This window comes from Herpailurus yagouaroundi, unplaced genomic scaffold (assembly GCF_014898765.1).
Source record: "Herpailurus yagouaroundi ecotype Mexico unplaced genomic scaffold, PumYag 77, whole genome shotgun sequence".
NCBI classification, from domain to species: domain Eukaryota; kingdom Metazoa; phylum Chordata; class Mammalia; order Carnivora; family Felidae; genus Herpailurus; species Herpailurus yagouaroundi.
This window is the reverse complement of record NW_024412388.1, coordinates 103086188-103109193: the sequence shown is the minus strand read 5'-3', so window position 1 is coordinate 103109193 and position 23006 is coordinate 103086188. Positions and strand designations below refer to the sequence as shown.

The 23006-nt window shown below is 48.0% G+C and overlaps 1 protein-coding gene across 2 annotated transcripts in view; it reads left to right on the top strand.

Annotated features, from left to right (window-relative positions):
- The first annotated feature begins 2622 nt into the window (after positions 1-2622).
- The window catches only part of ZNF697 (zinc finger protein 697), a 27867-nt gene continuing 7483 nt past the window's right edge, over positions 2623-23006 (top strand). Inside the window, exon 1 of one of the 2 annotated variants that reach the window (XM_040471470.1) lies at positions 2623-2925. The gene's annotated coding sequence lies outside the window, so the exon portion shown is untranslated. Of the gene's footprint in view, positions 2926-3171; positions 3330-23006 lie in introns of those variants that run through there. The other variant, XM_040471471.1, reaches the window with a different exon arrangement.

Sequence of the window (23006 nt, the reverse complement as noted above, 5' to 3'; positions counted from 1 at the left end):
GAAGGGTGGGGGGAAGGCAAGGGTAAATATTTGCTTAATTAAAAAATTAAGGGGCACCTGGGTGGCTCAGTCGGTTGAGCGTCCAACTTCGCTCAGGTCACGATCTCTCGGTCCGTGAGTTCGAGCCCCGCATCGGGCTCTGTGCTGACAGCTCAGAGCCTGGAGCCTGCTTCAGATTCTGTGTCTCCCTCTCTCTCTGGCCCTCCCCCCGTTCATGCTCTGTCTCTCTCTGTCTCAAAAATAAATAAATGTTAAAAAAGAAATTAAAAAGAAAAAATTAAACCCACACACTTAAAAGTTTAGACTTTTCTGAAGTTGCCGCATGCCTTTGGAACCCGTTGTGGAGTCAGAAAACTTGACATCCAGCCTGTAGCAGTGGGGAGCCCTGGTTTCCCTCCCCTCACTCCCTATTACCTCCTCAGAGGACTAGAAGGGCGGGGGAGGATGCATGACGAGGGAGAAAGGAATGTCATTTCTGCCTGGTCTCAGACTTTGCTGATCTTAGCTGGGAATGTGCAATTTATTAATTTCCATCTCAACATCTTCAGCAATGACATGTAACAGGAATTAGTTAATTCAGCAAGTATTTGTTGAATGCCTGATCTCTTATCCTTTCTCCCTCCTGTCTTCACCCTCTGCCTCTCTCCTTGTCCTTTCCCATCAGCATTTAAACATCCCCAAGGAGCTCTCATCTTAAAAACTAAACAAATACAAAGCCCACAAACAGAAACTGCCTTCCCCTTAGACCCTTCTCCCTTCCCAGCTACCACTTCTTTATAACCAGATTTCACACACGGAGAGTCCCTAGGTACTATTTGCATTTCCTGGCCTCTCTTGTTCCCTTCTCTGGCCACTCCTGTCCCACTCCTGATCTTGCTGGAACAAGAGAGTTTATGGAAAGAGCACCACTCTCTGAGAACAAAACCTCGGTGTTATGGCTTTGTCATAGCACTAGAATACTAGATGGTAATTGTCTGTGTGATGTCAACTGGAGTATGAACTTCCCGAGAGTTAAGACAGAGTTTGCAGTTAGTCAATATCTTACGGCTGAATGTTAACATACGTCTATTGTAGGTATGGTGACTAGCATGTAGGGAGCATTACACAGATCTCTTTTGAAGCAACTAATTAACCTGGGTTGGCAACAAAAGAGAAGGGCAGGTTTGATATGGGATGGAGAGGAGCGAAATTTTAGGGATCTTGAGCTAACTTAGAAATGTAGGAGGAGAATGAGGCGAGTGTGCTATATTAGAAGGAAGGCAGAAAATAGCTTCACCGAGGGCGTAGCAGGCAACGTTAAATGCCACAGGGAAGTTTCATCTTTTCAAGTTGAACAATACGAGGGGTCGCTGGATTTGCCAAATGATGATCAATTATCTGTTTTTCCCCTTGGTGGTAGTGGAGGGGGCAATTTCAGGGGGATGTTACCAGATTGCAAATCTTTAGGAAGCTGTAATTTGTAGGGTCTGGCAAATGCGAGGATTGCAGTGAATGCAGCGGGAACCTTGGGGAGGTAGGTGATCCAATCTGCACACTTGTCACAATTTCTACACCTGAAATGGATTCAGCCCATCTTATCCCTGTGGTCAAGTGTTCCGAGAGAAAGAGAACGACAGCAGAAAAGAAAAGTGAATGCACTTTTCTTAAAAGTACACGGAGACCCCGGTGCAGTTGTTGTAATTCGTGTGCATTTGAAATGTGAAAGGCCAAGAGGATACACAGGGTGATTATGACCTTCTGATTACCTTTCAAACACACTTTAGAGCATGCTAGAACTCTTCCTTTCCTAGCTCGGTTCATCCCATGCTTCTCACTCCCCTGAAGAGAGAACACAACTTTTCATCATTTAGTCTCCAAGTGGCCCTTCCTTGATTTTTCCCACGAGGTCCCGGATATACAGTTCCAGAACTGGACAGGACTTTATGGAGGATGTTGTAGACTCTGGATAGGCTGCAAGTGGAGTTCTCCGTCCCGAAGCCCCCTCCACAGACGGCCATAGTGGGCACTGCGTCTGTTTGTAGGACCCAGGATACTGACTCCTAAAGGTGAACGAGTAGAAATTCCAGCAACACACGGGGTTTTTACTTGTCTTGGGGCTAATTCACATAATTTGTTTTCAATCGCTTAACTTAATTACTTTTCTCGAAAAGATGCCCGGGACAACGCCAACGTCGGAGGGAGCAAAGTCACCGGGTCAGGATCTGGAAACCATCAGCTCTCACGGTCCGAGGGATGAAGCGCCAAGATTTTAAGGAACCTGCATTCCTGGTGAGCAGTCAAGTTCTTTTAATCCGCTCCCAGCAGGATTCCAGCGGTTTAAAAGACACAAGGAAAAGGAAAAAGAAAATCTGTTGCAAACACAAGTCAACCCGCAGCGAACCCACCCGAAACTTGCTCCTCTCCGAAGAAAAGGCCGCTCCCGCCGCAGAGCGCTCCCGCGTGTACCGCGACGGCTAGGCGGCGGACCACCGCTTAGGGGACAGCAGCCTTGGCGGCGAGCGCGGACCGGGGCGCGCGAACGGGCGCCCCGCGGGGTCGGACGGGGCGGGGCGCGGGGCGCAGGGCGGGGCAGGGCTCAGGGAGCGACGGCCCCGCCGCTCCCTGTCCCGGAGCGCCGCGGGGAGAGAGCGCCGGCGCTCGCGTACCGGGTCCCCCTCCGGCCGGGGCAGCCTCCCGGGCGCCCGCCGCCGTGGTGGCAGGAAGTCCCCGGGAACTACAAATCGAGGCATGCTGGGAACATTCCCCTGCTCCTCCCAGGAAATGTCCTTTGTCCAGCCCTACAGGAAGCCCCAGTGAGGAGTCAGCCGGGCGGGCGGCCAGTCTGCCAGCCAAGCCCGCGGCCGCAGCCGCCGCAGCACAAGGGCAGACGCGCCGCGCGCGGGGCTCCGGCCGGGGCGCGCGCTGCCCTCGCTCCTCGCCGCGCAGGTAGGAGCGTGGCCGCGTCTGGGCTCACGGCCGCCTGGGGATGGGGCTGACCCGGACCCGAGCCGGTCGCCGCGGGGATGGGCTGTGCGCCGGTGAGCGGGTGGCGGAGCGGCTGGGCGAAGTTGTGCAGCGCGCACCGGACCGCTGTCCGCTCCCCCGGGGCGCAGAGGCCCCGCGCGCGTGGCGGGGTGGGGGGAGGCTCTGTTCCCCCCCCCCCCCCCCCCCGAGCCCAAGCTGAGCTAGCTCCGGGATCTGTGGCGAGGGGCGGGGAGGAGGCTGCCGAGACGCGAGGGAGGAGGCAGCGCTGCGAGAGCTGGTGGGACCGTCCCGCCGACCACCGAAGGGGGCATCCGAGACCCTCGGAAAAACGAAGCCCGGGGAGGAGCTTGGAAGGCAAGGAGAAGGTGAAGGGCTTTGTGTGCAGCTGCGGACAGGGACCGAGTGTGCTTCCCTCCCCTTGTCTGTCTGCGCCCCCAGCCCCACTCGAGGCCGGAGGGGTGGGGGTGGGGCACTCCAAGGAGGGGCAGCGGGTCATCTTGGGTCCTTGCGAAACGCGTTCCTCCTCTTCCCTCTCCCATCAGCCGACTCCCATCAGCGGCTTGGGCTGCCATCAGACTGGGCAGATGGCACAATAAGGATGAGTGGGTGGGGAGATGGGCAGCAGCTCGCCGTCCCGGAGGGTCGCCGTTTAGCTCGGGTGGGCTTCCCAACCCCCGATGTCCATGTGTGCCCGTGGGCGGGTAGCGGGGCGAAGCTGACGCGCTCACCCGAGGATAATGGTGTGAGTGGAGGCATGGAGTGAGGCGCGTGTTGGGAGGACAGGGCGAGTAGGAGGTGGAGGGGGCGCTGGGTGTACCTAACGGCCAGTGCACATTACGGCCAGGCTTCCAGAATCGGGTTACCACTTCCTCTGGGACTTTCCACGATTTTCCTTTTTCCTAACTGTCCCCCTCCCCCCCAGTAATGAATCACCCACCCCTTACTACAAGAGCGCCGGGCTGGATTCAATTTGGTCGTGTGTGCCTCCCTGCCTTTATAGCGGGCCTATGCGTCCTTTACCTGTGGGGTGACGCGGGTACGCTGCATCCCCTCTGGCGTTATCCTCGTCCCCGGGGGACTGCGGGTGTGGTGAAGGCGGTTGAATGGTGGCTAGCAAGTTAATAGTCTTCGGGGAGCAAGTTAATAGTCATCCATCCATAGTGATGGATGAGGTGGGCAACTTTGAACGCGGCCCAAGTGCTACTGCTGTATCGGAGCTCACTTGCCTAAGGGACCTCGGTTTCTCCTTTTCCTCCTTCCCGTCTTTTTTTTTTTTTTGTAAATTCTGTATCCAAATGGTTCCCTCCTCTCTTAACAAACCAACATATGGATATTAGTTAACGTGGAATGTATTTTAAGAGCCAAATGAACCTGTAAAAATGCCACTTGGTGGTGAGACAGGAGCAGCCAAGGCTCCTGGTGAGAAAGATGTGTCGAGGCACAGAGCGCAGCACTGTTTATAGAGGGTTTGTACGGGGGAACAGACTCTTCACGCTGGTGTCTGTAGGAGAGGTGAACCGTCTGAAGGGAAGAATGGAGCTGGGAAAAACCCAGTTGTCCAGGCTGAGGGCATGGGGATGGCGGATAAAGCGGAAAGGTATGTTTCCGATAATGCGGAAAGGTATGTTCGTTTGGAAGACGATTTCGAGTTGGAACATTTTGGCAGTGTGTGTATGTATGTGTGCATGTGCACATGTATGTGTGTGTTGGCGGTAGAGGCTGTTGTTGGCGGAGAATTTGATGTCAGAAGTTCAGCCGGGCCCCCAGCAGAATAAGGTGGCGTCAGAGTGAACCAAAGTCATAAATGGGAAGCCAGGCCACCCTTTGCCTTACGCACAAAGTAAAACGTTGATGGCCTTCAAAAACCACTGGGATTGAGGAGGGGAATGGGGACAAATCAGACTGAGGCAAAGCGGCCGATGCAGCTGCAGTGGGGTGGGAAGGCTGACCTCACTGGAGGCTGTGTGACTAAGGCTGATAAAGTTGCACCACATTTCCTCTCCCTCCCCCCAGAAAGCTTTGGATTTCCTCAAAATCTACATGTTTGCCTAATTTCTAGCATCCATTTAAGGGAAGGAGGAAGGGTAAAAGTTGAGTATAAAGATGATAAATTAAGACAAAGATACTCCCAGCTCATGTGGAGTGGGGAAAAAAGCCTCACAAAACTGCAGTGCCATTTAAGAGGTCTGGAGCCTGAAGCTATGCCAGTGTTATGTGGGCTTTTTTTTTTTTTTTTTTTCCCAAACATAGGCTTCACAGCCAGTGTGGAGCCCAGTGCCGGGCTTGAACTCACAACCCTGAGATCAAGACCTGAGCTAAGAGTCCGAGGCTTAACCGACTGAGCCACCCTGGCGCCTTTGTGGGCTTTTCTTTGTATCTAAGATGCTGCTTCTTTGCCTTTTTTTTTTTTAAACCCCCCTTATCAGATTTCTTAGCACCACATACTATGTAGTGGTAATGTGATCAATAAAGGTATGTCCTTAGTTTGGCATTCAAAACCCTTCACAGTGCTGTGCCCGCTCACCTTGATCCTCCACTGGATCCAGAGCACCCCAAATTACCTACCCATTTTTGCAGCAAACAGTACCGGTTCCCAGATGCCACAGATATCCTTCCACCAGTGTGTCTCCACCGGATTAAACTCCATGCTTGTTAGGCATCCCGGCACTGCCTCTGATTATTTTCTGCAAATCCTAGCCTAACTGATGGAGCACCCTTCTGGAAGTCTTCCCAGACTTCCCAGTCAGAATTCATCTCATCCCCGTGGTACTTTGTATCTTTTGGATGACTCACACCTCTGGTCTGTCTTGTGGTAGCTGGATGTTCATATTTCTCCCCATCAAACTGTAACCCCCTTGAGGGCAGTGGTCATTCTACCCTGTGCTTTACCTAGCAGTGCAAAACAGGTGTTTATTTGAAAAGCATGAGTAAATGAGGAGTGAGTGAAAGAATGCATATGTCTTTGTTTTAAACATCTATGTATTTGAGAGAAAGAGAGAGGGAGAAAGTGGGAGAGGGGGAGAAACAGAAAGACGGAGACAGAGCATCTGAAGCAGGCTCTGCAGAGTCCAGTTTGGGACTTGAACTCAGAACCAGGAGATCATGACCTGAGCTGAAATCAAGAGCCAGTCGCTTAACCGGCTGAGCCACCTAGGGGTCCCAAGAATGCATATGTCTTAATTTATCTCTTTTCTACAAAAAAGGGGATGAAGCCTTTCTCATAGACCTGTGAGGATTCATTGCAATTGTGAACCTAAAGCATCTGGTGCATAATAGTCTGGAACTTTTCCTTTTGCTCCTGGATTAAGAGGCCCTAGAAGGATCTATCACCAAGTCTAGTGCAAAGACATTTATTAGAAGTTTGTTGAGTAGGTTCTTTGCCAGCCTACGTTTTCAGACTCTTATAGACAGGGTGCAGAATGGATTAATCCCAGGTGAATAATCAGTGACTTTTTGGCTGGCTCCTGGACGGAAGGAGGTAACTGTTCCCTCTCAATTTTGTGAGGGTGAGATGTGCTTTCTAGAAAGCAGCACCGCAGAGGCTCTCCTGCTGTTTGGAGTGAAGCCACTGACGTCTGTCATGTTGCTTTGATTTTTTTTTTTTTCCTAACTTTTTAATGTTTATTTATTTTTGAGAGAGAGAGAGAGACAGAGTGTGAGTGGGGGAGGAGCAGAGGAAGAGGGAGACACAGAAACTGAAGCAGGCTCCAGGCTCTGAGCTGTCAGCACAGAACCTGACACAGGGTTTGAACCCACAAACCGCGAGATCATGACCTGAACCGAAGTTGGACGCTTAACCCACTGAGCCACCCAGGCGCCCCATGTTGCTTTGGTTTTTACAGCCCAAGCTGTCTGCCAGGATTAAAACGTAGTATATACAAGTTACAAGGCAGATCAGACTCTCAGATTTTCCTCCAAGACACTGCAATTTTGTCGCCCCTCACTTAGCTCTAACTGGACAGCTTTTCATGCTTGCTTTTCCCTTGATCACAGCAACAGTTACAGTTATTGAACACCTGTGTAGCAACTATCACACTAGATAATTTCCATGCATTGCCTCTGTCTGATGACTTACCTATTATGATTTCCATTCAAAAACGGAGGAAATGGGAGCTCAGAGGGAAGTTAAAGTAACTTGCTTCAAGTCCCAGATTCCGATCTGGAGGTAGACTGGAATTTGGCTCTCTGACTCCCAACCCTGGTCAGAAAGGGTGGATCTTTCCTCACGCTGGGAGAAAACTGCCAGATCTCTCTTCCTTCTTCCTTCACTTCCCAAATTTCCTGCCAGCAACACTGGGTTTTAAGTTCGTGCTAGTGGATCTCATTCTGAGAGGTACTGGTTTTTCATAAATTCATTATTCTTATGCCCTTAAACTCCCAGGGCCATCAGCTGGAAAGCTCAGGTTCAGAATCCCTAATAAGACCCTGTAGCACAGAACGGTGCCTCGAATCCTTTTCCCCCTCTCTCCCAGCCTATCTGAATTCTTTCTATTCCTCCCTCCGGGCCAAGTCTTACCCCTTCCAAGCAGCCTTTCTTGACACTCCAGGTTACACTCAGCCTCTCCTCTAATTTTCTGCATTGTCTGAAATACCTGAAGGTCAGCGTCTTCCTAATGAAAGCAAACCTGAATAAGCCCCACAGTGGAGGGAATATTTGCGTATTCCCTGCGCATGGCAGGAACCATGTGTCCAGAACACAACCCAGCGTGGGGTGGCCCTTCAGGAACTGAGCTGAGTCGACCATAAATTGGTAGTGACTGAAAATGCAAAAATGCAGGCATGAAACATTATTTGCATGTTGACAGTTTGGAAGAGAGGTCACTGGGATCATGTTCTTGGTTAATTTTCATCCCTTTCACATGACTGCCGCAAGAAATAAACACCTTCTGGAAATATGCCAGAGCCGACCCCTGTATTGCTGAGTTTCATGAGCTTGACTGACATCACTGATAAATGATTATGGTGTTTTATGGATAATGGGGTAGCATGGGCGGGGCCATTGCTTCAGTACCTCCCCCCTTGATGTCATGCCCACCTTCTCCTGTAATCTTATAGGAAGGGCCTGTTTATTGCACATCTGAGAAAATCAGAAGTTTCCCTGCTCCTACAGATATGTTTGGGCCGGGGAAGGTAAGGCTGGGGTGAGGAAGGAAGAGCGTTTGTTTGTTTTTACCTCTGAGAGCAGCATCACTTGTGTGGGGTATGGATTTGGACTTTATTGCGTCCTGTATTGATGGGGATGGTAAAAAAGATCAGCAGCCTCTCCTCTTCGGGTGGAAAAGGCTTTTACTCACCACAAGATCGCATTCATCCCCGAGACCCACTGTGCCTCCTTTTTCCCTGACCTCAAGGCTGTGCAGCACTTTGGAAGCCTGGGTATAAACACAGTGTGCTGTGGGGTGTTTTTAAGCACATGAATCATTTTAAGGCAACTAGTATAGTTCTTGGGATGCCTGCCTTTGTTCCGCGGTCACTCACTGCGCATCTGTAGGCCAGCAAGTTTTCCAGCGAGGTGTGTGGCTGGGCCACATGTGAGTCTTCAAGTTTCCCTTCCTGCAAAGGGTAAAGTATGCATCCTGTACGTGCTGTAAGTTGCTAAACTACGTGTAGTTAGGGGGAAAGATCCTACCTGTTTCAGAGAGGCATTTTAGGTATATATTGTCTCCTGAGAACTTTATTAGAATCTTACCATGAGTTAGAAAACAGGAGCCATTCTTTCTGGTTTTTATTAATCAGAAATGTGTCACTTTTATCTCAGTGCTGTGCACATTCATGTGGTTAGCATATCTTTGGTGCTTGAAACACTAAGGCAAAGCACTATTGGAATAACCCATTTCCAGTTGTTGACCACCCCCCCCCCCCCCTCCCGCCTGCCCCCACCCCACCCAACACCTAGGAACCTTTGTGTATTTCAAAGAATCACTCTTTTTTCTAGTCTTTTTTATTTTTTTTAAATTTATTTTGAGAGAGAGAGAGCAAGCAGAGAAAGAGGGAGCCAGAGAATCCCAAGCAGGCTCCACACTGTCAGTGCAGAGCCTGATGCGGGGCTCGAACTCACATACCATGAGATCATGACCTCAGCTCAAGTCAACAGTTGGGCGTTTAACTGACTGAGCTACCCAGGCGCCCCTTTTTTCTCTTTTTAAAATAATCTCTCAGGCAGGTATTGACAATAATTTCTGGTAGTAGTAGGTGGTTTTGAAAGCAGTGATTATTTCATTAGAACGTAACCTCCACAAAGCAGAACCCAGTACAATGGGTAGCACATGGTAAGTGTTCAGTGATGATTTGTTGAGTGAATGAATGTGTTATCTTTTAAAGTATTTCATTTTGGGGGCGCCTGGGTGGCGCAGTCGGTTAAGTGTCCGACTTCAGCCAGGTCACGATCTCGCGGTCCGTGAGTTCGAGCCCCGCGTCGGGCTCTGGGCTGATGGCTCAGAGCCTGGAGCCTGTTTCCGATTCTGTGTCTCCCTCTCTCTCTGCCCCTCGCCCATTCATGCTCTGTCTCTCTCTGTCCCAAAAATAAATAAACGTTGGGAAAAAAAAATTAAAAAAAAAAAATAAAGTATTTCATTTTGATTCTTTCCTAATATGATGGCATTGCCAATTTCCTACCGTGTGATGTGGCAAAGCGTCCATGCTTAAATGTTATATAAGCAGAGGAAATATAGATTGTTTTTTACAAGATGGCCTTTATTTTTTAGAGTGGTTTTATGTTCACAGCAAGGTTGGGCACAAGGTAGAGAGTTCCAGAGTGGCCTCCTGCCCCTACATATGCACAGCCTCCCCATTATCAGCATCGCATACCAGAGCAGTATGTTTGTTAAAAATCCATGAACCTGTATTGACACATCATTATCACCCAAAGTCCACAGTACACATTAGCATTTGCTCTTGGTGTTGTACACTCCAGGAGTTTTGGCAAATGTATAATGACATGTATCCGCCGTTTTAACATCATGCTGAATAGTTTCACTGCCCTAGAATGTCCTCTGTGTCTGCCTGTTCATCCCTTTCTCCCCTCTAACTCCTGGCAAACACTGATCTTTTCACCGTCTCCATAGTTCGCTTTTTCAAGAATGTCATAGAGTATGTAGCCTTTTCAGATTGACTTCTTTCACTTAGTAATAGGCACTTAGTTCCCCCATGGCTTTTCATGACTTTATAGCTCATTTCTTATTACCTCTGAATAATATTCTGTTTTCTGGACGTGCCACAGTTTATCCATCTGTTGAAGGATACCTTGGTTGTTTCCAAGTTTTGGTGATTATGATTAAAGCTGCTGTAAACCTCCATATGCAGGGTTTTATGTGTGGATGTTAAGTTTTCAACTCATTTGCATAAACACCAAGGAGTGAGAATGTTGGACTGTGTGGTATGAAAGGCTCAGTTTTATAAAAAGCTACCCATCTCTCTTCCCAAGTGGCTGTACCATTTTGCGTTCTTATCAGTGCTAAGAGAGAGTTCTTGTTCCTCTGCATCATCACCAGCATTTGATCTTGTCAGTGTTCTGAATTTTTGCCATTCTAATAAAAGTGTGTTGTTTTAAACTGTAGATCCCTGGTGACGTATCATGTTGAACACCTTTTCATAGGCTTATTTGCCATCTATAGATCTTTGGTGAGGTGTCTGTTTAGAACTGTTGCCCATTTTTATTTTATTTTAAATTTTTTAAAAGATTTTTTAAAAGTTTTTATTTATTTTGAGAGAGAAAGCTCAAATGGGGGAGGAACAGAGAGAGAGAGAGAGAGAGAGAGAGAGAGAGAGAGAATCCCAAGCAGGCTCCGTATTGTCAGTGCCGACCCCAATGCAAGGCTTGAATTCGAATCACAAGATCATGACCTGAGCTGAAGTTGGACACTTAATGGACTGAGCCACCCAGGTGCCCCTGTTGCCCATTTTTAAATCAAGTAGTTCATTTTCTTGTTGTTAAGTTTTAAGGGTTCTTTGTGTGTTTTGGATAACAGGCCTATATGTGATGTGCCTTTTGCAAATATTTGCTCCCAGTCTGTGGCTTGCCTTCTCATTCTCTTGATATATTTTTATATACATGAACTTTTCTTGTTTTTCTCCTTTTGGTGAGTGTACGTGTGCCATATCTATTTTAATGCAAACCCAGCTTACCCCAGAAGTGAGAAATCTCATGTAAAATAAACCTGCAGAAATGTTCCCTCACTTCTTTTTTTTTTTTTTTTTTTACATAAGGTGAATGTCAATTGAATTTTACTAGACTGTGACCTCAGCCTGGACTAGCTCAGAAGCAGTTGCTGTAAGAACTCCCTTTATTTCTTCCCTGCTCCCAACTAGGTACTTGTATGTATTGATCGAACTGGTAGTTTGGTAAATATTTCTGGTCACCTACTTCCTGTAGAGCATGGACCTTTTTACACACTTCTTGAAGAGCCTCTGTTTGTCCATAGCTTAATTCTGGACTCTTGAGGAAAAGGGGTTTCTAGGCTGATGATTGTATGTAGGTGAGAGAGATAACAAGACTGTAGTAGAAAATGAAAAAACACAAACCCCCTGAAAACGGCCACAGAAGAAGCTTTGGTCTGAACAGACACTTACAATGTTAAAAAGACGTTTTCCCCCGTATTTGATTGTGTTTCCTGATGTGCCTCCCCGCTGACCCCCTCCCCAACCAAGCAACTTCTAACGGATGATTGTTAGTCTTTTTCATTCCTCATTTAACTTCTGTTCATTCTGGTCCTGCTTTTCCTCCAGGGGTGAGCAGAGAAGCAGCTGTCCCGTCACATTGGCAAGAGTCTAGTAGCATTTCCCACCACGAACACAGACACAGCTGTGTGCCACCTCTGCCCTTTGCAGAGCTGAACTGAGTGTTAAAAGCTTAGAGTGGAGGGGAGGACTCCAACAGGACAATCGGATGCAAACAAGGGTGCTGGCATTTGGCCAAGGGATGAGGGTTCTTTTTCTAGAACATTCTGTCTAACTTCTGAAGCTAATTGCCACTTTCTATCATGTCTACTTATTTAGCAGGATAATTAAGCAGGCTTGGCTCTTGGTGCTGACAGGTTATTGGATCCTGTTCGGAGAGCTAGGTAGTTTCCATGGCTCTGCCTTACCTGATGTGATCTTGGCCACATCACTAGATTTCCTGGTCTTGTTAGTCCTTCCTTTTGGGACTGAGGGAGAGAAATAAGGACACCTAATTTTATGCATTTTAAGAAATAATTTGAGGGCTCATTATTGGGGGGGGGGCATGGATAACCAAAGTGAGTAAATCAACATGTTCCCTGTAGGAGCTGGCAGTTGGGAGCTGGGAGGGAGGGAGAGAAAACGAATACGATACAAATTATTGTAATTTTAAAACTGACAGTATTTTAAAAACTAACGGGAGACAGAATAAGATAAGGAAAAGTACCTTAAAGAGTCATACAAAATGAAACAATAGTAATTCTCTCTGAGCATTTAACAATAATCCTATAGGGTACATATACTTGTACCCATTTTGTAGATGATGAAGCCAAGGCTCCAAGAGATAGAGCAACTTGTTTAAGGTTCTAGAGCTAGAGGCTGGATTCATACAGGTGGCGTGGCTCCAGCATCTGAGCTTTTATTACTTCCTACCAGGAAATGCATCGTGCTGTTTCTTGAGGAATAGCATGGCAAGAGAGGAAAAACACAGGGTGCCTTCTGGGAGGCTTAAAGCATCAGGGTTTTGCCTGGGGTTAGCCGATTAGAGGTCAGGGAGCGGTAAGAGAATCTTAGGCTACATTGTTGAAGACTTGGAGTTTATGCTTCTCTGAAGACTATGGCAGAGTCTGTCAGGGTTCTGAGCTCCAAATGGAGTGGTAACTATGTTTTAAGATCAATCCAGCAGGTGGTATGTAGGTGCGTGTAACTGGTAAGAGTGTCTATTGCAGTGATATCGGCCACAGAAAAAAAAAGAGGAAAGAAATAAAAGGAAGGGCTCCGAAACTGATTTGATTGAAAGGGGTGAGGAAGGGTCAGACTCCAGGGTTTTGAGCCTGATGAGTAAGAACAGAGAGGCATGGACAGAAATGGGTACTGTGAGGAACTGATTTGTAACAAAGATTTGGGAGAAGAGCTACTGTTTTTTGGTGGAAATTCATTTAGTCTTCACAACAGCCTTTCGAAGTCACTTGTTTTTCTCATTGCAAAGACGAGGAAGCTGTGTCTCAAGGAGGTAAGTAACTGTCCTGGGGGATACACTATGTAAGAGGCAAACCGCCGTTTGAAACCAGGTCTGTTGATGCCTCCTGTCCTGTGTCCCGTGTGATGTTCAGGGCAGTGGTATTAATGCTCCTCGGTGTGATGCTTGGTGCATCATTAGAAACGTGGACCTGGAGTGCACATCAGGGGTTGGGGTAAGAGGTTCAAATACTGAGGTCTCTGGGCAGAGGTGTTTCTCTAAAATTAGGGAAAGGGGCTAGATGATTGAGAGGTGAGAGAAAAGAAAGTGTAGACAAGAACCTTGAAGCCTGACTTGTTTGAGGAGTTCAGAAGAGGAGACAAGGTGGGGCACCTGGGTGGCTCAGTCGGTTAAGCGCCCGACTCTTGACCTCAGCTCAGGTCCTGCTTGATCTTATGGTTGGTGAGATAGAGTCCAGGGTCGGGCTCTGCACTGACAGCCAGAGCCTGCTTGCGATCCTTCTCTCCCTTTCTCTGCCCCTCCCCTGCTCTCTCTCTCAAAATAAATAAACTTAAAAAAATTAAAAAAATAAATAGAAGCCAAGGTGGTAAGTGCTCAGGAGGACTGGGACAGTGTAATATGAAACTCAGGAAGGAGAGAATTTCCATGGGACATGTCTCAGCAGGATTTCTGCAGTCATTTACTGAATCCCTGTTACGTATACAACACTTTGCGGTGTTGATGGTGTTAACCTTAAACATAAAGGTCAGTTACTTTACCAGTAAAATGGGTTTATTTGGAAAAAACAGAACTGTAACTTGAGACATGCAAGCTTTGGCAAAAGCATAGGCGTGTCCAGCAAGCAAAGGAGAGGAACATTATTTTGTGGAGAAGAAGGAAGAAGTGGAAAGAGGTTGTTTTTAATGCAAGTCCAGTGGAGACAAGCCCAAGTCTGGGCTGCTGACCTCCCCATTGGCTGAGTTGCAGGGTAGTTGATTTCTTGCAGGAGATGTAATGTACATCTTTTCCTATTGGGGTCTGTGATTGGAGGTTCTTGCTTTAATAGACTTGAGTAGTAAAGGCCGTTTCTCTTAGCCTCTCCTTCTACCATCCAGACTCCACTTTAGTGAGGTTTCCTTTTATTAATTTGCACAATGGCAAGATCATAGGAGAAGAGACCACTGGATTTGGAAGCTCAGAAATTATAGCTGGTACTGATGTGAGCCTGACTCTCTAAATGTTAGCCATTAATACTATCTGCTGGGATGGCTCACACCTGGGAAGCCTGTGGTTCCCTGGGGAACTGATGTGTGTGGTGATGAAGCACTTTATCAGGTCTCGCTGGCACGGACCCCTCCTTTTCCCAGGAGGCACTGCAGAAGGGAATGTAATATAGTTTGATCGTTGGTTTGGGGCATTTAAAAAACAGTAATGTAAAGAAAAAGTGCCCCTTCTTAGAGTTTCATAATTTGGTAGAAAAATATCTTTTAAAATTCTTGTTAGAATGGAGTGAGGGGCACCTGGGTGGCTCAGTCAGTTGAGCGTCCGACTTCGGCTCAGGTCATGATCTCGCGGTCCGTGAGTTCGAGCCCCGAGTCGGGCTCTGTGCTGACAGCTCAGAGCTTGGAGCCTGCTTTGGATTCTGCATCTCCCTCTCTCTGCCCCTCTCCTGCTCTCTCTCTCTCTCTCTCTCTCTCTCTCTCTCTCTCATGATGACTTTTCTTTCAGATGCTGTACCAAGGACTTGGAATTATTAACTGTTTACCATAACACTCCATTAACCCAAAGCTAACTCAAATGATTGCTTTCTTTCCTAGCCAACAAGATGTCTGTTTTCTCTAAGAAAAACAGTTAAATCAGAGACCCTTTTTTTTTTTTAATTTTTTTTTTCAACGTTTTTATTTATTTTTGGGACAGAGAGAGACAGAGCATGAACGGGGGAGGGGCAGAGAGAGAGAGGGAGACACAGAATCGGAAACAGTCTCCAGGCTCCGAGCCATCAGCCCAGAGCCCGACACGGGGCTCGAACTCACGGACCGCGAGATCGTGACCTGGCTGAAGTCGGACACTTAACCGACTGCGCCACCCAGGTGCCCCCAGAGACCCTTTTTAAGCATCGCACGAAGATAAGTTTGAAGAACACTGTCTGAGGGAAAAATAATTAAAATCAAAATAGAAAAGAAGCAATTAGCAGGAGTCTGGAAGAGAACAGGAAAAATAGGAGGAAGGTAGCATCCGTGATGTGCTGTGTCGGTAAAGCCAGAGCAGTCACCCCACAAATACGACTGAGCCGGCTGGGGAGTGCACTGCAGGGCACACGGAGCTTGAAAGGAATCCCATAACCTGGAGGGCAGTCCCATTTCTACCACCAGCTCCCCACCTTTGTGAATTCAAACAAGCCACTTATTTTCCCTAGTCCTCATTTTCCTCATCAGTAAAAGGAGGGATCCTTTAAAGACATTTTCAGCCAAAAAAATCGTGCTACTGGCTCGTCATCTGTGGATATTGTCTCTTCGGCAAAATTTAGCTTGTGGTTGGTCTGTTTCTGCATCGCCTCCCACACAGAGCATGCCAAGCTATTACAGCAGGAGCAAGAAGATGTAAGAGGAAGGAGGGTGAATCTGAGAAACCGTATTGGTGGTGATGGGTCACGTCGGATGAGCGTGCCTGGAACACTGTTTTACTCGCCATGAAGTGTGAGCCAGGATTCCTTATACTGCAGAGTTTTGTGTTCCTCCTAGAATCCTTTTTTTTCACCTGGGTATTTCCAAGTTATTATTTGCAGGCAGGATGACTCTGTGAGCACTTTGAAGATTTGTTAGGAATGAGTTGGCGACTTTGGCCAGATTTTTAGTTCTTTTTCCTTGGAGAAAAGGAGGATTAGCTAACAAAGCATTTTGCGTCCTGGGTAGGTAATGGCTTGATTAATGTGCTTTGACTCACTGCCCAAGTAAGCAGCTGATGGGAGCTATAAACCCAGGGTCAAACTTGTATAAATTAGCTACATCCCAGAGAGGCAGTGTGTTGGAGTCTTGAAGAGCAACTTAAGTCCCTCTTAGTGCACCTGCCGTGTAACACAAGTGATTAGGAAGTGAGAAGCAGGCGAGCTAAGTGAGATCCAGGGAGGCCCAGATCATCAGCGTGAGTGTTTCAGCCAAGCACTGTCGGCTGCGTGGGGTAGAGTAGAAGGGGGATTAGAACAAAAGTTGCGATGTCAGTGATTGAAGCTCGTGTCTGCCCTTAACTCATGGGTAATTCACTTAACCTTTCTGAGTCCCAAGGCTTATGCTTCTGTAAAACGGTGCTGGACGAGACCAGCAGATTCTTCCCCTCTTGCCGGGTGCCTCGTTCTGCTCTGTCATCAGCTGACGTTTGTGTCTGTGCTGCCGCCTGATTTGGGATCTGCTGTCAGCACCTTCTCTTCTCCACCAACCCACCAAAACATCCCGTGGCGTGTGGGGGTGCAGTGGGCTCTTACACCTCTTCCCCCAGACCACTGTGGACTTCTGAAACACTGTGATAGGCAATGTATCATGGGTCCTCCGTAGTAGTGGTTTATAACAGGGTTTGGTTTTGTTTGCCATGAATTCTTTCAGAGTCCAAGGGAAAGCCATGGGCCTTCTCAGCAGAAGAAAGTTTCTACAGACACATTCACATAAGACTGCAGGGAGGTCATGGACTCCGAAGGCTCTCAGACTAAGAACCCACGCCCAAGAAAAATACCATTAGTCTGCTTCCAAGCTTGTATAGGATGCTGTTCTCCCCAGGAAATGCTAGGGGCCGAAGGTAAAGGGGACATTAGGAAACCCTGAGCCTCACGACTGGCTTGAGGACTGTGGTATTGAAGCAGTGAATGAGCTTGGATGCTACAGTCTCCTTGTTGAGACAAATGCACCACTTCCTGGATGACAGCTGTGTCCTGTGACCAGTTCTGTGTCCCCTTCGCTAAAACGGACAATGTCTGTGAGCTTTTGGTTTCCAGCCTGAAGTGGGAACGTAATACCGTCTAGCTGCTCTCTTTGTGATACGGTGTGAGTAAATTTGCATGGCATTTCTCCGAGAAGGACACTCTCTAAATGTAACAGTTCTCAGCTTGGGCTAGTAGAGAAATTCTGTCCCTGCCAGAGTTCATCTCCTGGAGATCACATTTTCATACGTCACGAGTGTATTAGCTTCCTTTTCACCGACACGCACCCTGACCTTTTTCATCCCCTCAGAAGATCGTTCTGGGGACGACCAGTTACCAATGTTTGAGTTCCTTGGAAATATAAAAGGTGATGAAAGTGGAAACAGTTTTCTGATGCTATTTTGTATAGAACAGCTATTCTTTTAAAATTTTTTTTCAATGTTTTTTATTTTATTTTTTGGGACAGAGAGAGACAGAGCATGAACGGGGGAGGGGCAGAGAGAGAGGGAGACACAGAATCGGAAACAGGCTACAGGCTCCGAGCCATCAGCCCAGAGCCCGACGCGGGGCTCGAACTCCCGGACCGTGAGATCGTGACCTGGCTGAAGTCGGACGCTTAACCGACTGCGCCACCCAGGCGCCCCAAGAACAGCTATTCTATCATAAGAAGAAAACAAAAAAGCTCAAAGCATCAAAGTTAAGTTCCTTTCGTCTCTCCCCTACTGCCTCTCTCCCCAATTCTCAGGGGCTCTATTCAATATTGAGCATCGTAATCAGTCCTGATCTGGCATACTTCGTAAAAGCAGGCTAATCCGTTTGTGGAAGTCACTGATTTTTTTATTACAGTCGGTTCAGCGTTTGAATGAATATAATCAGCCTTAAACTTCAGAAACAAAACGTATGTTTTCCATTTTACAACTTTTTATTAGTAGCTTTCCTGGCAAACACAAAGTATGCAGAGCGGTGTGATAAAACCACATATACTGCTCTGCTTCAGCAGTCAGCTGTGATCACTGAAAGGGCGTCTTATTTTTTCTGCGTCTCTGCCCACTCCCCTGTGTCCTGGACATTTCATTTCAAGTGAAGCAAATTCCAGACATACCATTTCACCTGTAAATACTCCACTATGAATATATTAAAGCTGTAAGAGCTCTTTGTAAATTTATTCCCAATACCAGCACCTTAAAAAACAAAAGCAAAAAAAAAAACAAGTAAGTTCCTTGCTATCAAATATCTAATCAGCATTCATGAGTTCCCAGTTGTGTTATAATTTGTTTCTGTACCTTAGTTGACTTGGGATTCAAGTAAGGTCTGAACACTGGTGTTGGTTGAGACATCTCAAGTCTTTTGACTTGGAGGTTTCCTTCCTGCATATCGTTCTTGCTATTTTTGTCATTGTTGGTAAAGAAACTGGATCATATGTCTCCCATAGTTCCTATGATCTGGGCTTTGCTGATAATGTTATTCTTATTTTTTTAATGTTTATTTGTTTTTGAGAGAAAGAGAACAGAGTGCGAGTGGGGGAGGGGCAGAGAGAGAGGGAGACACAGAACCCCAAGCAGGCTCCAGGCTTCGAGCTGTCAGCACAGAGTCTGATGCGGGGCTGGAACTCACGAACCGCGAGATCATGACCTGAGCCGATGTCGGATGCCCAACCGATTGAGCCACCCAGGCGCCCCTGATAATGTTATTTTTAAGGAAATAGGAGTCATGCAAGTATGTGATTTTTAAAAACATGTTTTTCAGCCTATGTAACATCTCACTCTGTGCTGAAGACCGTGCAGCTCTAGAGTTTGCAGTTTAATTAGGCAGGAAAATTGAAGCATCAGGAGATGTCTCTACATTTTTCTTCTTGCTTTCTCTGTTGGAAGACGCCTTGGCAAATTGTATGCAGTGGTGTCACTTGCCCACTGCTGAAACGAATGGGGCTGGAGCACGCCAGCCCGTCTTCATCGGCAACGCCAAACAGTTATTTTGGGCAGAGAATGGGGAGAGCAGTTTTTCCTGTTGAATCTGTAAGTGGGAAACCGGGGTGATTGAATGTATACATCAAACCCCTTGGTCCCAGTGCTCTTCTCTCACTGTCTGCATTCTCTTGAGGACTGTTCATTCCAGTGGAAATAGGATCACAGAATCCTCTGCGGGGGGTGGAAAAGACTTCCTGGAGTCACCTGGCCCCATCTGGTAACCTTAACCAGGATTCCAGCATCAGCTCTCCAGAACAAAGCTGTTTGTTAACAATTTCTGCAGCCCACATTTGCCCACCGTGCCTTCTAAGCCTGCTTTCTCCCTCGTCCTTCAGCAAAACAGATTATTAAATTGCGTCTCTCTCTGCAGTGGGACTGTGTGCCTGTAAACATATGTGTGTGTCTGTGTAGCTTTTCGGTTAGGATTAATTTTGATTCTTCCCTGCTGTCCTGTATGGTGCCTACACCCAGAGACCCTGTTCAATTATCTGCATATAGGAATATAGGAATGATTTTTTATAAAAAAGAACATGTTTTTAATGGGTGAATTTTGACTTACAATGGGATTATTGTGGACTTTTTTTTTTAAAGCTGTCGTGTGTTACGATTAATTTTATGCATCAACTTGGCTGAACCAATAGGTACACAGATACTTGATCTAACATTCTGAGTGTTTCTGTGACAGAGTTTTGGGATGAGATTAACATTTAAATTGGTAGATTTCAAGCGCCTGGGTGGCTCAGTTACTTAGGCATCTGATTTCGGCTCAGGTCATGATCTCACAGTTTGTGAGTTCAAGCCCCATGTCGGGCTCTGTGCTGACAGCTCAGAGTCTGGAACCTGCTGCAGATTCTGTGCCTCATTCTCTCTATGCCCCTCCCCTGCTCACTCTCTCTACCTCTCTATCAAAAATAAAATAAACATTAAAAAAACCAAACAAACAAACCTGAAGGCTTATACCTTTAAATGGGTAGATTTTGAGTAAAGCAGATTGCCCTCCATAATATGGGTGGGCCTCATCCAATCAGCTGAAGGCCTGAACAGATTTCCCTGAGTAAGGAGGACTTCTCCAGCAGACGTGCCTTTGGACTGGAACTGTAGCATCATCTTTTCTGGCTCTCCAGTGTGCTGACCCACCCTGTAGATTTTGGACTTACTAGTCTCCAAAATGGGTCAATCCCTTGTAGTAACTCTCTTTCTATATACACATCCTGTTGGTTTTGTCTCTCTGGAGAATGCTGACAAATGGTGTGGTGGGGGTGGCGGAGTGGGGGGAGGACAAGTAAGTATATGCCCTGGGTTTATCTGGCTGGCTGTATTTGAAGTGGTGTTTTCTATTAAAGAGATGGGAAGGTCATTGGAGAGGCCATCAGAAAAAATTGAGATTCTCCTGGCCATAACCCTTCTAGCAAACTTTCAATTTTTGACCTCGCCTGTTTCCCTTTCTGAGCCTCACTTTCCTGTCTGTAAAGGAGTTTGAGCTAAGGGGTTTCCAGCTCTAGGATTCCATCAAATACAGGTGTGGAGCATTTGAGCCAGCTGTTGACGAGGTATCTGAAGACAGTTCTGAGGACTTACCAAGTGCAAGATAAGAAAAGAGGCTGAGGCTGTGTACCAGGTAGTGGTCGTGGTACGATGCCAAGCAGAGTGGAGGAAAAATATGAACAGAGGGGATACTCTGTGCATCAGGTAGGACATTCGAATCGGTTAAACGTAAACCATGGACGAGTAAATGCCTGCCTGAGAATCTAGCTTTTGCGACTTCTCGTCTGATGGCGGATGGTCTAATTTTGAGGGCGCTTAGAATCTGTCTCTGAATTGCAGTCATCCTTATTTTTTGCAGCAGGAGTAGGGTGTTGGTGAAGGCTTGACAGCTGTGACAAGCTGAGGCCCCTCTGGCCAAACTGAGGGGCCCCAGCACAGCCAACAGACAGGAAATGCCTGACCCCAAGGACATTCATGCTATTCTTGACTAAAGAGATTGGAAGGCGTCTCAGACTAGCTCTGACCACTGGGGTTATGAATTGATTTCTCTGTGGCCTTGGTTTAAGCCTTTCTCTTTTTTTCAACCCGGGCTTCCCCCTCCAGGTTAAAAAAAAAAAAAAAAAAAAAAAAAAAAGCAGTAACCACAAGGAGGAAACCGTATTATTTTAGCTTCTCCTGTCTGGACAGTACTTGGTACTTAGCTGCAGTCATCTTCTGGCTTTCTGTGGGAAATGAATGTTCACCTCATGTGGCAGCCTGCCACTCAGGAGGGTTGGCGTTTTGGGTTGGGCAGTCTGGGTGTGTGACTGGGGAAGTCAGCTGCACCCTTTGGATACGGACACCTTGTCCCGGATCACCGGAGGCATCTGTGCAAATGTGGTGGGGTGGATTTCTTTGCCCTTGCCTTCTTGCTGACCGCAGGCTCTCCCGCAAGGCGGCAGGACCCTGCTGGCCATATCCCCTGAGAGGCTGGTGCTAGTTGACTGTTTACTCAGTTGGTGCTGAGGACTGACAAATGATTAACCCCCTGGAATCCCTGGTTAGACCCCAGTTATGGTCATGAGTTCAGCCTTTTGGACCGCAGACTTCAGATTGTTTTTCCAGCATTCTCCCCCCCCCCCCCCCCCCCCCGTCGGGGTGTCTTGGCCCTGCCTCTGCTATGGAAACCCTCCCCAGGGAGCGAGTGGTGTGCAGGGGGCGTGGGAAGTGAAGGCTGGAGGCCTCGGACGGACCGCCGCAGGGGAGGCGGGGAGGCCGGCCAGCCCGCAGGGAGGTAAGGAAGGCACCCTCTAGAGGACTGGGGGACAGGAAAGGCGCTGCAGCCTGGAGGAGGCGGAGTGGGAGCCGCTCCTGGCCCTCCGCCCAGCCGCTTCCTTCCCCTGACATGACAGCCCCGCTGCCCTGGCTCCTGGCCACCTGGCAATGGCCGTGGCACGACTCCCCCGCCCGCTGGACCTGGGAGGGGGAGGTCTGTGCGCAGGCCAGCCCCCTCCGCCTGCCTAGGGCCCCTGGGGGGCCGCGTGTACTCCCCCAGGTTCCTGGGGCTCAGGGCTCAGCACCTGCCAGCACTCCTCCCCCCCCCCAACCGTTGGGGTCCCCCCAAGGCAGGGGGCCAGTCCGAGTCCTTACTCCACCTAGGAGCTGCGTCACCTGGAGCTCATCTGCTGAGCCTCGGCATTCTTGACGCATAGAACAGGGTGGGTGACCCTCCATGTCTGCCTCACGGGATCATGGGATTATTGGAGTCAAATGAGCTGCATCGCCCATCAGGAGACGTCTCACCGCAGGTGCCTGGGAGCACCTCGCTCCGCTCCACCCCACCTGCCCTGGCCAGCGGTGGCATGACCCTGTGCCATCCGTGCCAGATGTCCTGGAGAAAGACAGCCAGTGCTTGATCTTTCAGGAAGGTGAGGGAGAGGGGTGTGCTTGTCTGCGCCCCCACCCCCTGCTCCCGGGAAGTTCCCTAACTCTGTGACGTGGTGGGCCTCTTGCTTTTGGAGAGGGCTAGGTTTGCATAGAGCCCCAGAGGGGGCCTCTGGGAAAATGTGCCAGTAAATTCCGGGTAAATTCTAATTTCTGTCTGTGCTACTGGCCTCACTTCCTCTTCCCCCAGCTCTTTCCCTCCTTTCCTTCCTCCTAACATCCTTTATCCCATTTACTTCTACTCTGTAGCATTATCCCCAAATTGATGTGATCAGTCTTTGAAATGGGGTCGAGTTTGTGTGGAAGGCACGTGAGCATTTTCGTAGTGACTTTATAGGGTAACGAACATTACCCTTTTTTGAGTGGGGAGGTTTGGGGTAGGAGTAGAGGACATGAAAATATTGCAAGTTTGGGGCGCCTGGGTGGTGCAGTCGGTTAGGCGTCCGACTTCAGCCAGGTCACGATCTCGCGGTCCAGGAGTTCGAGCCCCGCGTCAGGCTCTGGGCTGATGGCTCAGAGCCTGGAGCCTGTTTCCGAGTCTGTGTCTCCCTCTCTCTCTGCCCCTCCCCCGTTCATGCTCTGTCTCTCTCTGTCCCAAAAATAAATAAACGTTGAAAAAAAAAAATTAAAAAAAAAAAAAAAAGAA